Here is a 12,772-nt window from a genome sequence, read left to right as displayed (position 1 = left end):
TATAAATGGTGAATCAATTGGTGTTAGATCTGGGGGTCTCTAGTTGGCAGGGTAGGTACCACTGTCCAAGTAGGGACCCTTGCTTCTAGTCAGGGAAAGGGGGATACACTGTTAAGATAACCCCTGCTCACCCTCTAGGTAGCTTGGCCTGAGCAGTCTAGGCTATCAAAGGCAATGTGTAAAGTATTTGTACCAACACTCTCAGTAACACAGTGAAAACACCACAGATTTACTCCACACCAGTTTTAGAAAAATAAGGTATCTTTACTAAAAACTTCACAAGACCAAATACTACAGGAAAACCAACATACAATTAAAAAGGTTACTTTAAAAATGGTTCAAGAGTTTGCAGAAAGTACTCCAGGATGTAAAAGTCAGTGTCCTGCACAATGCGACTCTCAATGCACAAAATGCGACACTTTCGTGCCCAACAGTACCTGTAGTTGCGATAAGGTTCCCAAAAGCTATAACAAGGAAGCTTGCAAAGGCGATGCGATACTCCTGAGATCCTGGGGAGGCTTTGCAGCAGCCCTGCTTCACGCAGCAGAGGTGGATGCGCCGGCTCCGATCTGTAAGGGGAGGATGCGATGACTTTGGCCTTCGTTGCGTAGGTTTCTTAGGGGGAAGCTTCACGCACAGGTTCGATGCGACACTCTTCGATGTGGTGCGATGCGTGGCGCAGCGTGGCCTTCCGGCGCCGCAACTCTCGATGCGCCACGGAACGGGACTCTGCGTCGACGCACGCAGCGGCTGGAGACTTTTCACGCACCGGCAGTGGTGCGGCCCGCAAACTGGTTCTGCGACGACCCTCGCAGCGTCAGGAATCTTCTCGCACAGAGACGATGCTCGACGCACTCGGCGATGCGGGGACCCTGCGTGTTGCGATGGTGCCGCGATGAAATTTTCCTCGCACTCTCGTCTTGCGACACGCAATCGGATGATGCGTTGGGTACCAGTCACTCTTGTTCACGCTTCTGCTTCCCAGCTCCCAAACACAGCAAAACGACCTCCTGAGGCCCCAAGACTGGGCAAGCACTCCAAGGCAGGTCAGAACTCTCTCAGCAGAGTTCCAGGGGAGCTGGTGGTGAAGTCCTTTTGTTCCTGGGACTTCCTAACAGGGAGCCAGCTCTTCTCAGGCCCTTGGAGATCAGAATCAAAAGAAGGGGACACAGCAAAGTCCTTCCCCTCTCCTTGGCAGCAAAGCAAAACAGCAAGCAGGCAGTCTTCTCCTCTTCAGTCCTTTTCAGCTTTCTCCTTGGCAGAGGTTTCTTCTTAGTTCCAAAGTGATCTAAAGTTTAGGTGTCTGGGGTCCTCTTCTTATACCCCTCCAAGCCTTTGTCTCTCCTTGTTCCAGTGGGGGGATTCCCCTGCTCAAACAGGTTCCTGGGTGTGCTCTGCTCTGGAGCACCTGGTTCCTTTCAGAGTGAGGGGCAGGGTCGTTAGACGCTCAGCAGGAGGTGGAGCCTTCTTTGTGCCAGCAGAGGCAGAGTCCTCAGCCTGGCCAGCAGGGGGTGGAGCCAGCATTGTGTTTGGCAGGGACAGCCCTATTCAAACCCAGGGACTACTCCTCCCACCCATCTAAAGCAGATCTCCCTATTCACCCTGCTGCTGACTCATCCAGGCTCCTGGAGCCACCCAGCCCATCACATGACACCAGTCAGCCAACCAGCACACAGGCACACAGGAAGGTTAAACAGGAGAATAGCTACTTTCTAAAAAGTGCTATTCCCACACAGTGAATTTAAAAACCATCTTGCTAAAAAGATGTATAATTAAATTCTGAACACAGACATACCAAACTTGGATTTTCTATCTTGCCCTTATGGGAAGATAGGCATGTAAACAGCCTTCCCCATTCTATCCTATGAGCAAGATAGCCTCTCAGCAGTGAAAAACGAAAATGGCTGTAATTCACTACGAGGGCATGTTACACACCTCAGTACATGCCCTACCTTTCAGATAAACTGCACCCAGCCCAGGGGGGTACCTAGGGCCACCATAGGGATGCCTGACATGTACAGAAAGGGAAGGATAAGGCCTGGTCAGTGGGTGCACTGGCCAGGTCGACATGGCAGTCCTGGACTGCACATAGGCACTGCAAGCAGGCCTAAGACATCATTTTAGGGCTACTCCTGTGGGTGGCACAATCAGTGCTGTAGCCCACTAGTAGCATTTGAATCACCAGCCCTGGCACACGCAGTGCACTTTACTAGGGGCTAACAGGTGAAACAAATATACCAATCATGGATAACCAATCAATATAACAATTTATACAGAGAGCATATGCACTTTAGCACTGATCAGCAGTGGTAAAGTGCCCAGAGTCCTATTGCCAACAACCACGGGTCAGAAAAAATAAAGGAGGAAGAAGCAAAAAGTTTGGGGATAACCCTGCAAAAAGGGCCGTTTCCAACACAACCCCCTTCCAGGCTAAAGCCAGGGTAGACCAAGCGATACCTCGATGGGATTCCCTGCTTAGGGCGACAGAACACGGAAACTGGCCCAAACAGCAGGGCACTATTCCTGTTCTACGCCTTCCTGAACCCGGTTGGATCTCTCCATCCATACTCTCAGGGTCCACCAAGCCAACCCATGTGGAACCCTTCTCCTCACCTGTGGACACCACCTGTGCAGCACCTAGCCTTAACTTGCTCACAGGTGTGTCCCAACAGACAGACAGCAAGCTGCAGTGACCAGTGACAGTGGTCAGGGATGAGACCCAGGCCTTATGCCTCTCAGGGCCTTCAAACCCCTGTGGCGTCAGATGGTGGGGGGCAGTAGCCCCAGGTGCTGGGCACCCTTTGTCCATTTCTTTTCCTGTCAGGTCGGGTCTGACAACCTGGCACTGACCCACCCGCCCCGGGCCTGTATCCGGCGGCTGGACAGGAGGCGGGGATAGGCCGTTCCATACCCGTTCCTCCTCTTCCTTGGGGCTCTGTACCCTCCCACCTGGAGCGGTACCCCCTTCTAGAATAGTCAGGGCACCTGTGGCAGGTGTCCTGCACCATTCGCCCACCAGTTCAGGGGTTCTATCCTGCAACTGGGACTCCAGGTCAGGGGGGACATCCCGGACCTGGCCCTCCAACCTAGGGTCTAAACCCTCCAGGTGAACCGGGGTCAGAGGCGAGGACTCCCTCCCTCTGCACCCCCTTCCAGAATTCTGCACCCTCCTACTCGGAGCGGTACACCTCAAAGACAACTTGGTAGAGACACTGCTTACCGATGTCCCTCCCTCCAGCTCAGGACCTCTCTCCAGCAACTGGTCTCCCAACCTAGGGTCTAAACCCCCAGGTTGCACCGGGGTCAGAGGCGAGGACTCTCTCCCTCTGCACCCCCTTCCAGAGAGCTGCACCCTCCCCACTGGAGTGGTACCCCTGGAAGCCAAACCGGTCAGGACACAGCTTACAGATGTCCTTCCCCCCAGGTCAGGCAGATCCTGAACCTGGCCTCTCAACCCAGGGACTAAACCCTGCGGTTGCACACCTGCCTGGCATGCCAGGACTTCTGGGGACTCACACAGTATCTCCCCGAGGGTGACACATGACTCATGTGTCTCGTGACAGTCTGCCTGGCGCAGATCTTCCGGCCCCTGTCCACCTAACAGTGCGTGAAGATCCCCCAGGACAGAAGTGGTGTCACCATGGTCACTCCTAGGGGACTCAGCCCTTCTGGCTGGCCCCTGACCCACTGGTTCTCCCACTGGGGAACACATCCCCCTCTCACCCCTCAGTCTGGACTTCTGCACCCTCCCAACTGGAGCGGTACCGCCAGACACCAGAACCACTGGAGCTCTGTTTACAGAGGCTCCAGGTTCTCCTGACACTAGGAGATCCTCCTCAAATGGCCTACTAGCACTGTCTAGGCCCCCAACCTGGTGTTCCCTTAAGAAACCCTCCAGGCCCTGAGACTGGGTTTCGGGCACCTTGGGACCCACAGTCCCACACTCACCCCTTCTCCACTGAGACAGGACGTGAGCCCCTACACCCCTCCCACTACACTGGGACCTAACCGGGCTACACTGAACCTCTTCCACCTCACAGGTCTGGAAGATATCTGGGCCACTCCTTTTGGGATCACTCCCCAATGCCTCTCCAGACCTTTTGGCATCCAACCAAAGGTCTGCCTCCAACGCAAGCTCTCTGGAACCAGAGAACTCACACTCCACCGGGTGTTGGCATAGCTCTGGAAAACAGGGACTTAAAATATGCTCTCCAACAAATGAATCACACAGCCCCCCACAGTTGTTAACCAAGCTACCGTTTGTCTCACCCTCCAGTGCCTCACACAAGTACCCCACACCACTCTCCTGAGATTGGCAAGACAGTACCTGACTGTCTTTGTCACACAACTCACACTCTTCTGGGCGGTCTTCACACTCACACACCAAGGTTTCTACCATGGGGGAACCCCTCTCCCTGTACCTCTCATCTAGGGTCAGTAGAGTGTCCCTCTCACCACTAGGAATATGGTCCCCTGTGCCAGTTCCCCAATCCACTTCAGGGACACTGCACTCCACTGGAACTACATCATAAACCTGAACCCCCTGGTGTATGTCAACCCCCTCCCTCAAGTTAGGCGCCACATCTCTGGGTGTTTGTACCTCTCCCTCAGCACTGGATATTACAATCTTGCTGCCACCATCTGAGCTGGACTCCACCTCCAACTCAGCAAAGCTCACTTCTTGAGCTAACCATTCTTCTTCAGCTGAGACACTCATGGCCTCAAGCCTCTCGAGCTCCAAATCAAGCTCCCTCATTCTTAATTCATGTGCCAAGTTCAATTTCAATTCTTCCAAGGCACGGGCATTCTTGCTCTCCTCCTTTGCCATTTCCATTTCAAGCCCCATGACTTCTAACTCATGATCTCTAGCCCTTTGATTCTCCTCCAACTCCTCTGGAGTGAGACTCCTACTGGAATGGGAGCTGCCAGCCCTTGAGACTGGTCCGACCACGGGCAGAGCTTGGGGAACAAAACCATTCTCATCATCTGCATCATCTTCCTCTTGAGCCTCCCACCAGGCCTTCAAGACTCTTTGTAGCACATCCCTTCTAGATCCGCTTTTCACAGGGCAACCAAGGTCTTTGCAGAATTGCTTGAGCTCCTCAACGAATACAGATCCTCCATGGAAAACTCCAATTCTGCCCTCTCACTTGTTGCCACCTGAGACATGATGCTCTTGAAGAGTTACTCCAAAATAGAATCAAAAATACAGCATGTGGTTGTCTATTGGTCTGCACTCCTAGTGATGTACACCCATTACTGTGGGTCAAGTACAAATACAAGTTCAATCCTCACCGCTGACCACCAATGTTAGATCTGGGGGTCTCTAGTTGGCAGGGTAGGTACCACTGTCCAAGTAGGGACCCTTGCTTCTAGTCAGGGAAAGGGGGATACACTGTTAAGATAACCCCTGCTCACCCTCTAGGTAGCTTGGCCTGAGCAGTCTAGGCTATCAAAGGCAATGTGTAAAGTATTTGTACCAACACTCACAGTAACACAGTGAAAACACCACAGATTTACTCCACACCAGTTTTAGAAAAATAAGGTATCTTTACTAAAAACTTCACAAGACCAAATACTACAGGAAAACCAACATACAATTAAAAAGGTTACTTTAAAAATGGTTCAAGAGTTTGCAGAAAGTACTCCAGGATGTAAAAGTCAGTGTCCTGCACAATGCGACTCTCAATGCACAAAATGTGACACTTTCGTACCCAACAGTACCTGTAGTTGCGATAAGGTTCCCAAAAGCTATAACAAGGAAGCTTGCAAAGGCGATGCGATACTCCTGAGATCCTGGGGAGGCTTTGCAGCAGCCCTGCTTCACGCAGCAGAGGTGGATGCGCCAGCTCCGATCTGTAAGGGGAGGATGCGATGACTTTGGCCTTCGTTGCGTAGGTTTCTTAGGGGGAAGCTTCACGCACAGGTTCGATGCGACACTCTTCGATGTGGTGCGATGCGTGGCGCAGCATGGCCTTCCGGCGCCGCAACTCTCGATGCGCCACGGAACGGGACTCTGCGTCGACGCACGCAGCGGCTGGAGACTTTTCACGCACCGGCAGTGGTGCGGCCCGCAAACTGGTTCTGCGACGACCCTCGCAGCGTCAGGAATCTTCTCGCACCGGGACGATGCTCAACGCACTCGGCGATACGGGGACCCTGCGTGTTGCGATGGTGCCGCGATGAAATTTTCCTCGCACTCTCGTCTTGCGACACGCAATCGGATGATGCGTTGGGTACCAGTCACTCTTGTTCACGCTTCTGCTTCCCAGCTCCCAAACACAGCAAAACGACCTCCTGAGGCCCCAAGACTGGGCAAGCACTCCAAGGCAGGTCAGAACTCTCTCAGCAGAGTTCCAGGGGAGCTGGTGGTGAAGTCCTTTTGTTCCTGGGACTTCTTAACAGGGAGCCAGCTCTTCTCAGGCCCTTGGAGATCAGAATCAAAAGAAGGGGACACAGCAAAGTCCTTCCCCTCTCCTTGGCAGCAAAGCAAAACAGCAAGCAGGCAGTCTTCTCCTCTTCAGTCCTTTTCAGCTTTCTCCTTGGCAGAGGTTTCTTCTTAGTTCCAAAGTGATCTAAAGTTTAGGTGTCTGGGGTCCTCTTCTTATACCCCTCCAAGCCTTTGTCTCTCTTTGTTCCAGTGGGGGGATTCCCCTGCTCAAACCGGTTCCTGGGTGTGCTCTGCTCTGGAGCACCTGGTTCCTTTCAGAGTGAGGGGCAGGGTCGTTAGATGCTCAGCAGGAGGTGGAGCCTTCTTTGTGCCAGCAGAGGCAGAGTCCTCAGCCTGGCCAGCAGGGGGTGGAGCCAGCATTGTGTTTGGCAGGGACAGCCCTATTCAAACCCAGGGACTACTCCTCCCACCCATCTAAAGCAGATCTCCCTATTCACCCTGCTGCTGACTCATCCAGGCTCCTGGAGCCACCCAGCCCATCACATGACACCAGTCAGCCAACCAGCACACAGGCACACAGGAAGGTTAAACAGGAGAATAGCTACTTTCTAAAAAGTGCTATTCCCACACAGTGAATTTAAAAACCATCTTGCTAAAAAGATGTATAATTAAATTCTGAACACAGAGATACCAAACTTGGATTTTCTATCTTGCCCTTATGGGAAGATAGGCATGTAAACAGCCTTCCCCATTCTATCCTATGGGCAAGATAGCCTCTCAGCGGTGAAAAACGAAAATGGCTGTAATTCACAACCAGGGCATGTTACACACCTCAGTACATGCCCTACCTTTCAGATACACTGCACCCAGCCCAGGGGGGTACCTAGGGCCACCATAGGGATGCCTGACATGTACAGAAAGGGAAGGATAAGGCCTGGTCAGTGGGTGCACTGGCCAGGTCGACATGGCAGTCCTGGACTGCACATAGGCACTGCAAGCAGGCCTAAGACATCATTTTAGGGCTACTCCTGTGGGTGGCACAATCAGTGCTGTAGCCCACTAGTAGCATTTGAATCACCAGCCCTGGCACACGCAGTGCACTTTACTAGGGGCTAACAGGTGAAACAAATATACCAATCATGGATAACCAATCAATATAACAATTTATACAGAGAGCATATGCACTTTAGCACTGATCAGCAGTGGTAAAGTGCCCAGAGTCCTATTGCCAACAACCACGGGTCAGAAAAAATAAAGGAGGAAGAAGCAAAAAGTTTGGGGATAACCCTGCAAAAAGGGCCGTTTCCAACAATTGGGGAAGTAGAAATAAAACGAGGGACAAGGCAGGGCTGCCCCCTTTCACCCATCTTGTTTACATTTTTTATAGAGCCATTGGCATGTAGAATAAGGGATAATCTTTTAATTAGAGCTCCCATTTATGGGATGCCAAAAATGAAATTATTTGCAGATGACATAATCTTGTATCTATATCCGGATGAAATGAACTGGAGCGAGGCACTAGCGGAGTTTGGAAGATTTGAACAAATAGGGGGTTATAAAATAAATCAAAATAAAACAGAAATGTTAATATTGAATAATGATTATAACTTTCTACCCCCGAATTTAAATCCCCAGGCGATTAAAACAGACCCAATAAGGTATCTAGGCATTCATGTCTCCAGCCAAGTTGATCAACTTTTTAGCTTGAACTATACGACAATGAAATGTAAGATCAAAGGTTTATTGGACAAGTGGTCTATATTACCATTGACTTTGATAGGCCGGGTCGGGCTTTTAAAAATGTCTATTCTACCCTTATTAAATTTCTTATTTATTAATATTCCTCTTAAGATAAATGTAAAGTTCTTTAAAGAAATCGATTCAATGTTTAGAGATTTTATATGGAATAATAAGATTTCCAGAGTCAAGCTCTCCACACTACAATTAGAAATAGATCAGGGGGGATTGGCTCTACCCAATATCCAAATCTATTATGAGGCTGCCCCACTGGACATAACTGCCCGTCTACTTGTTTGTAATGATTTGACAGAAATTTTTTACTATGAAAAAATGCTTAGTGAGTCTGGAACACAATTATCAGCTTTTCTTAAAACAACCAAACTACCTAAGAAATCCCGCTATAAGACAATACGGGACTTCTCCAAATGCCTTTTATGCTTTTTTAAACAAACTAACTCTTCTGGCTACATTTTTTTAAATCTCGAAGAAATTAGATCTTTGGGACTGCAGATGCATTCTCGCCTGTTAACAAAATGGAAGGACAATGTTTTTTTTTGAGCTGGGTAGCTTTTTTATAGCTCAAACCTTTATGTCCTGGGAACAGGTTGTAGCCAGATGTGGAAACATGGAGAAACCCGGATTCTTGGAATATTTACAGATCTCGCACCTGATTAAAAAATATGATATTTGCCCAGACCAGGTACCAGGGGGACTTGTGAACGCGCTCTATAAGATGAGATTGAAAGGCGTAGGAAATTGATACTCTCTACTCTTAAAACATAGGTCAGCTCCTATAGGTGAAACTTTTTTGGGAAAAATCATTCAAGAAACTAATTGCAAGTTTTCCCATCAAGAGTGGCAGCAGATTGCACTAATGGGTAGTAAAGCATTGAGAGCGGCCAATTTTAAAAGGATGGCCTTCCTTTCAAGGTGGATGGCATATTATACTCCGTCAGTATTAAACAAGCGCCATGCCGGGGTTGATAATAACTGCTTTCGGTGCCAGGCCTTGGGAGAGGGAGACTAGCTACATATTTGTTTTACATGGCCAAAACTTCAGATTTTCTGGAATAAATTTTTTTCAGCTATAAGCTATGCAATTGATAAAAATTTCGATCCTGAAACAGAGGTTGCATTGTTTGGGATCTCTAGAGTAAGAGCTGACCTAAATAAAGCAGAAACAACGTTCGTGGCTATTGGCGCTGTAATAGCACGGTCATTGATTCTACAAAAGTGGAGAACAGAAGAGATCCCTTCCTACTCTGAATGGTTAATTAAAATGTGGAGGACTAGGAGATATGAAGAAGCATATGCCAAGCGGATTGGGGCAGTAAAAAAATTAACTTTGGTTTGGAGGTTTTTAGATAAGTATCAAGCTATATAGAATGTTAGTATGGTAGTGGCGCAGCACTTTAGCATTAAGCACCTTAGCATTCTGCACTTTATGACAATTTGTATTTTTGCACAATTTATTGTTGATTTGATGAAACAGATTAAAATATGGCGGGAAAGAAGGGTGGGATAAAGCAAATGCTTCTCTTACTGTGGAGTGGAGGCCATTAGACAAATTGTTGCACTTTAGCACATAGCACTGAAGCATATTGCACTTTAAGAAAATTTTTATTTTTGCACAATTTATTCTTGATTCGATGGATAGATTAAAACATGATGGGAATGAGGGGTGTGGAAAAGCAGATACTTTCCATATCATGGACTGGAGGTCAGCAGATAAATTGTTATCAATATAAAATTGAAGTCTTATAGAAAGCCCAATAGTGCTGTACACTGCATTTTAGTAGTTTTACACTTTCTTTTAGATTACTTATATGGCATGTACTTTAGGCATTTTTACACAATTTATGGCTGATTCGATGAGAGACCAATAGTGCTGCACACTGCACTTTAGTAGTTTTACACTTTTTTTGTTTTTTTTGTTATATAAGTCTATATCCTCGATCTTAGATTGGTATGTTAGGATGTGTTGTCCCAGATGCTTACATGTATCAGAAAGAAACTGTAAAATCGTTTAAAAATTGTCTTTCATTTTATCCTGCTCTCCTCTGCTCAATAAAATATTATAAAAAAAAAAAAAAAAATAGAGTGCTAACATTCTGAATTTATGGCAAATGTGTGACACATCTGAATGCCTTCTTGATGGAATCAAAGTATAAAACTAAAAGCATTTCCTACTGAGGAGACTGCAGTAAATGAGGAAATTAGGAAACCTCATAACAAATAAGTCTCCCAAGATGGCCACCAGAGAAAAAAGAGCCCAAATGTAGCACAAATATCACCCAGATGTAGCCCACATATAGCCCAATGACAGAAGTGAGCAAAACACCTTTTATTTTTATTTTTTCTGCAGTTTTTTATAGTGCAGACTGGTCAGGTATTGGAGCATTACATCTTACTTGGACCCCTTATTGCGTATTTTGCACGAAGTACATGAGATTGATCTTGCGAAACATTAAACTGTACAATTCTGTTAACCTGAAGTTGCTCTGAACCGGGCTTTGTAACACCCGTTTTTACCTACTGGTTTTAAATAATTCTCACTGTATTGTATTAGGAAAGAGGATTTACTGTTTTTATGTACACTTTTATGATCTATGTTTCTAAATCAGATCGAATAAAGTTTAATGAATTCTATGGCAGGACGGAGGCGAGGATTATGCATATCTATCCTCACTTTATTTGCATAGCAGTTCAAAGAAAGCGTAACACAACAATCATTAAACAAAAGACTACACAACCCATGAACCATTAGGGGGGTAGTCTCCAAGGCAACTATAGTCCAATAATATCACAGTCCATCGTATATAAACGTCCCTTCGGCTTCCTCTTTCTTCACTGCTCGTCAGTTAAGTACATTCCTTACATTCTTGGCTTAATCTGGCATTGTTGCTATTTGTATAGCGGTTTCTTGTGCACGTTATTAGCATTATTGCCTTGGTATTGTTTCATATTCCCTGAGCAGCAGGCTCTTGCCCCAGAGCGTTCTCCCCCTCGCAGTTTCTCCCACAGTGCGCTCTGCGCACGGTGAGATCCTGTCAGGTGCATCTGGTCCAAGCGAGGCAGCTCCGTCGAGCACTCCCGCTGGTCTTTACGCGCGTTTGGGAATCCGGTCACTCCTTTAGTGTCCGCTTGATTCCAGACCAACCCTCGCCTAATTTTGACACCGCTACGCGGTGATATCCCCATACGGCCACATTAGTGACCAGCGCCTCCTGGTGGTGGTAATAGGCATTGCGCTTCAGTCTATTCTTATAACAACTTCGGGGAAAGCCCTGCTGTTGGAGGACCGGCGAGGGGGCTGCCTTAAGGATTTTTAGGGCATTTGTTCTGTACTCACACCCGCTGCTATCATGTCTTCTCCAGAAGACCATTTTTACTCCTCCTACCAGGAAGTGGAGGAGGAATGGCCCATCAACTTCTCCCTCCAGCAATGGACCAAGCCCTCTCTCTGGCTATTTCTAGGGCGCTGGCTCCTCTTCTGGATCAGGTTGATAAGCTGGTGAAAAGCATCCCTGGGATGTTCAGTGACCCAGATCTGGTGGTGGCAGGTCCCAGTAGCTCCCAGATGGGGAATAAAAGGGCCGTTAAGCATAACGCGGGGCACTTGGAAGGATTTGATAAACTTACGGAGACCTTCCTCAAGAGCGCGTGAACGCTAAAACATGCACCCTGCCGGGAGGAGGAGGAGTCTGGAGAAAATTGCGACGCTGTCACCACTATTGTAGACCCCGACGGTGGGTTTCCCTTAAAGGGAAATGGTGTATCGGAGGATGATTTCTCCTCCGATGAGGATAAGGACTCGGGGCGTCCCTGGCATCCAGAGTCCTACTCCTCTCAGTCCCGGGTTGGGGACGGGGTCCACTCAGACATGTTCGAGCCTACCCAAATTTACCATCCTAGGTCAGTGGAGTGGACCCCCGACACCAAAGTGGCAGAGTATGTGGAGGAGAAAATCCATCAACCCCTTGAAAGGGAGGGCAGCAATAGGATGAGGGGAGAATGCCCCTGGCACTCACTGAAGGGGAAGGTGGCACACACGCCTGAAATTGATGAGAAACTTTGTACCTTTTTCTCCAAGTATATGAGGGATCCCAAGAAAGGAATTGATAGGTCTTGGACGTGGTAGAGCTCTTGACCCAAATTATTCAATTGGCGGAGCGTTCAAAAGAGTCAGGATCCCCTTTGTCCACAGATATTGTGGCTGGTTGGGCGCACTACCCTAAACCCTAAAACACTACCCCCTCCACTACCCAAACACCACTGCACTACCCTAAACCCTAAACACTACCCCAGCACAACACCCTACACTACCCAAACATAACTGCACTACTCTAAACCCTAAAACACTACCACCAGCATGACTCCCTACACTACCCAAACACCACTGCACTACCCTAAACCCTAAATCTACCCCAGCACAACCCCCTACACTACACAAACACCACTGCACTACCTTAAACCCTAAAACACTACCCCCAGCACGACCCCCTTCACTACACAAACACCACTGCACTGCGTTAAACCCTAAAACACTACCCCAGCACGACCCCTACACTACCCAAACACCACTGCACTACCCTAAACACTAAATCTACCCCCAGCATGACCCCCTACTCTACACAAACA

This window comes from Triturus cristatus, chromosome 12, assembly GCF_964204655.1.
Source record: "Triturus cristatus chromosome 12, aTriCri1.1, whole genome shotgun sequence".
NCBI classification, from domain to species: domain Eukaryota; kingdom Metazoa; phylum Chordata; class Amphibia; order Caudata; family Salamandridae; genus Triturus; species Triturus cristatus.
This window is presented reverse-complemented; position numbering follows the sequence as displayed.